Below are 6,000 nucleotides of genomic sequence, written 5' to 3'. Positions count from 1 at the left end.
CTTAAATTAAATGAAATATTGACTCTTTAGATTTAAGATAAAAAAGCTTCAAATATAGGCTAAGACTTATTTCGAAGATTTAGCATCATTGGTTTAAAGTCGTTTTGGAATTAAGAAAACATTTTTTACTTTAAAGTAGTCGTTATAATTTGAAGTTTTGAACTGTCAGTGTTTTGCACGTGAATAGTCTAATTATTATACCGCGAAAAGAAAATGAAAATTCGATAAATGAGATCTGTATCCTAATTTTAATTTTTATTGATCCTAGATTTAAAACCAGATGTCACAAAAAAATGTCTTTAATTTAAAGAAGCCGCATCTTTGGCTCTGAATCAATACCAAAAACCTTATTGGAAGGTCAAAATCTTTGGATCCGAGTAAACTTTTTTTGAGTGTATTTCTTTTTGCTTCATTTAATAACAAAAACAAAAAATGAGAAAAAATGTATACAAATGAGGTACAAAATTTTATTAAATTGGAAATACACACACAAAATAGCTAAAATTTTTCTAAAGTGAATGAATTTTACTTAAATTTTGTTCATAATTTTCTAAAATAAGTAAATTTGAGTCATCAAGAACCACCTACGAAGGTAGATAATATTAAGCATAAAATAATGACATCATTTGATATTTTTTTATAATTATTCATATAGATTATAACACTCTCTGAAGATATCATATTGATGATTAACTTACAAATATTGAGCATTAATCGCTTTAACAATAATCTAGTGTTTTTTTATATCTTAAACAAAAAGGTTTAATTTATTAATTTTATTTATAAGATAAGATATTTCTTTAAGAAATATAAATTCTTTGGTATAATACGGAAGTAAAAAAGATATATATCGTATACATATATTAGGACTATGATTCACGGACTATGATGTCTTAAAAGAAGTATATCAATTTGTGTTTTTATACCCTCCATCATAGGATGGGGGTATATTAACTTTGTCATTCCGTTTGTAACACATCGAAATATTGCTCTAAGACCCCATAAAGTATATATATTCTGGGTCGTGGTGAAATTCTGAGTCGATCTAAGCATGTCCGTCCGTCCGTCCGTCCGTCCGTCCGTCCGTCCGTCCGTCCGTCCGTCCGTCTGTTGAAATCACGCTAACTTCCGAACGAAACAAGCTATCGACTTGAAACTTGGCACAAGTAGTTGTTATCGATGTAGGTCGGATGGTATTGAAAATGGGCCATATCGGTCCACTTTTACGTATAGCCCCCATATAAAGGGACCCTCAGATTTGGCTTGTGGAGCCTCTAAGAGAAGCATATTTAATCCGATCCGGCTGAAATTTGGTACATGGTGTTAGTATATGGTCTCTAACAATCATGCAAAAATTGGTCGACATCGGTCCATAATTATATATAGCCCCCATATAAACCGATCCCCAGATTTGGCTTGCGGAGCCTCAAAGAGAAGCAAATTTCATCCGATCCGGCTGAAATTTGGTACATGATGTTGGTATATGGTCTCTAACAACCATGCAAATATTGGTCAACATAGGTCCATAATTATATATAGCCCCCATATAAACCGATCCCCAGATTTGGCTTGTGGAGCCTCTAAGAGAAGCATATTTAATCCGATCCGGCTGAAATTTGGTACATGGTGTTAGTATATGGTCTCTAACAATCATGCAAAAATTGGTCGACATCGGTCCATAATTATATATAGCCCCCATATAAACCGATCTCCAGATTTGGCTTGCGAAGCCTCAAAGAGAAGCAAATTGCATCCGATCCGGCTGAAATTTGGTATATGGTATTGGTATATGGTCTCTAGCAACCGTGCAAAAATTAGTCCACATCGGTCCATAATTGTATATAGCCCCCATATAAAACGTTCTCCAGATTTGACCTCCGGAGCCTCTTGGAGGAGAAAAATTCATCCGATCCGGTTCAAATTAGGAACGTGGTGTTAGTATATGGTCGCCAACAACCATACCAAAATTGGTCCAATCACACAAAAATTGGTCCATATCGGTTCATAATCATGGTTGCCACTAGAGCCAAAAATAATCTACCAAAATTCTATTTCTATAGAAAATTTTGTCAAAATTTTATTTCTAGAGAAAATTTTGTTAAAATTTTATTCGGTTCATAATAAAATTTTCATCATTGTCAAAATTTTATTTCTATAGAAAATTTTGTTCAAATTTTATTCGGTTCATAATCATGGTTGCCACTCGCCAAAAATAATCTACCAAGATTTTATTTCTATAGAAAATTTTGTCAAAAGTTTATTTCTATAGAAAATTTTGTTAAAATTTTATTTCTGTAGACATTTTTTTCAAAATTTTCTTTCTATAGAAAATTTTGTGAACATTTCTATTTCTATAGAAAATTTTGTGAAAATTTTATTTCTATAGAAAATTTTGTTAAAATTTTATTTCTGTAGAAAATTTTGTCAAAATTTTATATCTACTTTGTCAAACTGAATTATATACGTATTGGATCGATCTTTTTTGATTTAATATATACCACGTATGGACTTACATACAATTTAGAAGATGGTGTTAGGAGGTTTTAAGATACCTTGCCATCGGCAAGCGTTACCGCAACTTAAGTAATTCGATTGTGGGTGGCAGTGTTTAGAAGAAGTTTCTACGCAATCCATGATGGAGGGTACATAAGCTTCGGCCTGGCCGAACTTACGGCCGTATATACTTGTTTTTTAATTACAAGTTTTATCATTACTCAGTCAAAAAATTTGGAAGTTCCATTCCATTCTTGACGATTGTTCTAGTGTTACTTAGGAGTAATGGGGGAAAATCGAACTTTGATATGCTTAAAGATATTATAAAAAATTTCATATACACACTGTTAGAAAAATATGTTTTTCATATGCTCCGATATAAACAAAATGTGTTTCGGGCACAATTTTTAAACACAATATATTTAAGTGCAAACATATAATGTTCCTAAACTAACACTAAATGTTTGGGACACATATGTTAGAATATATTATGTTTGGGGCATGAATGTTTCATAAAAATAAAATGTGTGAATGTAAACATATATAAATTTACTAATTTCGAGTAATCATATATATGTTGTGATATTTTATTCAGAGAGCTACAGAGAGTACAGAGAAAGAAATAGAGATGGAAACCGGGAGGGTTGACGAAAGATATCAACATAACACAGCGAGATAATCAAAAGAGAGCAATATCTTGAAACCGCTTGTATGTTGTTTCGGAAAACTGTTTTATGATAAGGCCAAAAATTTGATATGCTTAAGTCTAAATATTATTTAATTTGAATATTAGAATGAGTATTCGGAATAAAGAGACATTTGGAAAAAAAACAGCATGTGTTTTCGCCTTGAGAGCAGCATTTTATGTATGTGTGGACATGTGTTTTGTGTGTATCATTTTGGCATTATGGGCAAAATTTTTTTTTGGTTCGTTAAAAGAAATCTGAACATACAAGGAGTAAGTCAAAACATTCAGGCAAAGGAAATTAAAAACAAACGGTGGAAAATGTACAAAAGTTACAAAGGGATCTTCATAAAAATAACGAAAGGGCACTATACACTTTTTAGAGTTAGAACAGTAAAATGAAAAAAGGAGGAAATAGTGAAAAATTAAACAGAAAATGTATAAAAACAATGTTTAGTTCCTCTTTATTAATAAGTATTCCAAGAGGAGTTGACGGGCACCTTCAAATATAAAAGCGGACATTAAGTTCGAGTTTTGCAGCTAAACCAATTGAAAAAGTTCATTTTCTTTAAAATGAATTATTAAAGAAAAGTAAAAGGCAAAACAGGGTCATTTTAGAGCGATAATGCCAACTTAAGACCGGCCTTAAAGGTAAAATTGAAATTAAGTACAAAACACGATAAGCTTTAAATGCAATTAAAATGGTGTTAAATGCTAGTAAAAAACTGTTCACGCCTACATAAATTTATGTGTATATTATAAAATTATTTATCTATGTTTATACTCGACTCCACGTTCTTCTTTTGTTAGAGTTTTTGAATTCCTTCCAAAATTTCAAACTTTTATACAAAATACAGTTTTTTGTTACAAAATTGTTATTTTTGCAATAAAAAAATAATATTTTATCCAAAAGTCCATTTCGTTTATATCAATCACTGTTTCTGGCTGTAAATTTAATATAGTATAAATATAAATGTGTAAATTAAAAAAACAAAAATTTGGTGTTCGGTCTGAACAGGGATTGAACCCACGACCCTTTGCATGCAAGGCAGACATGCTAACCACTTCTCAACGTGGCCAACAAATGTATGTTTCTGTTAAATAATGTTACGTTTGCATGGGCTCGTGGGCGCTGCAAACTATGCTATATAAATGTAACTTTTAACTATAATTGTCTACTGGTGACTATAACAGCTACGTAGCCCAGTGGATAGTGTGTTGGCTTACAAACTGTATGGTCCTCGGTTCGATTCACCGTCCAGGCAAAAGGTAAAATTGAATAACCTCTTCAACATTATTTGTATTACAGAAAAAGATGCCATGAACAAAAAAATTTTTGTGGAAGTGAAAATTATGTGAGGGAATGAACACAATCTTCTTTGGGGAAAATTCTTCCAAGCATATAATATTTTTGGGATCAAAATGCTTCCAAACATATAATGTGTTCACATAAAACAAACATATTAATGTTTTGGCAGTATCCAATAATATATGTTAAGCCGATAGCCTTTGTAGCTAGTGCTTTAATGTTTATTATAGTTTTAGAATTGTAATAAATAAATAAATAAATAAAAATATATGTGCTTCCTGCAAAATAAGTTTGGAACATATGTTAGTGAAGCGATTTTTTTTTGAGGGTTTAGGCTAGGATTTATTTTGAGGATTTCGGATCATTAGTTTAAAGTTTTTGTGAAATTAAGAAAACATTTTTCTTAGAAGTGGCTATAACATATAATTTGGTGAAAAAAAGTGAACCCTACACTCAGAAAAAAGTTTACTTGTATCCAAATATTTTGACCTTCCCTTAAGGATTTTGGTATTGATTCCGAGCCAAAGATGCGGCTTCATTAAAATAAAGACATGTTTTAGCGGCATACACTGAAAAAACAGTGAACCCACCAAGAAGAAAACTTTGGCTTTATTTTAGAAAAATTTTAATATTTTTAGAAAATTTTAACTGAACAGTATTACAAACGCTGGCATCACGACGATATCACAAAAATGAGTAAATATTTTTCGACAAATTCAAGAAAATTTATTAGACATAATTAATTTTTTTCACTTGTTAAAGAAAATTTTGTAGTTTGAAGGAAAAAATTGGAGTTCAAAATTGCAAGAATGTCTTTAGTGACTTACGAAGTTCATGATGAACGCATTTCTAGTAAAATTTACAAATTTAAAGAAATAATGAACTATGTTGTGAGAAATACGAATTTAGTAAATCTTTATGCTTAATTTATGTATAATTTGTTCCAGTTTTTTAGTTAATTTAACTAACGTACGCAAAAAATTAGATTAGAGTAAAGGAAACTTTCTCCAAACATAATAATTCCATGAACTAAAATAAAGTTAAATTGGCTTTAGTGAAATAGAGAGTTCACTTTTTTTTGAGTGTGCGAAGTTCAAGATGGACACATGTTTGCAATCTTGAACTGCAATTTTTCCTTCGCACTACACAATTTTCATTTCTCTTGAATTTGTTGAAATGTGTTTACTTATTTTTGTAATATCTGCGCGACATTTGCGTTTGTAATACAGTTTAGTTAAAATTTTCTAAAATTAACCTAATTTTTATGGAGAGACCCAATCAACAATTTGACGAAAATTTTTTTAGACTTTTAAGTACCATTTATTAATACTAAAAATTCCAAAAAGAGCAAAAATGAACTAAAAGTAAGGGAAGAATCATTGTTGTCAAATCATTACCATATTAACCAAGCTGTAGGCCATTCTTACTATTTTTGTACTTATTTGTACGGTCATTGAAATATATACACATAATAAGTTTATAAGTTTGTTGTGACATACTTCGAATAAAGAAA

This window comes from Haematobia irritans, chromosome 5, assembly GCF_050003625.1.
Source record: "Haematobia irritans isolate KBUSLIRL chromosome 5, ASM5000362v1, whole genome shotgun sequence".
Classification (NCBI taxonomy): Eukaryota; Metazoa; Arthropoda; class Insecta; order Diptera; family Muscidae; genus Haematobia; species Haematobia irritans.
The sequence above is the reverse complement of the archived record's forward strand: the minus strand, read 5'-3'. Positions refer to the sequence as shown.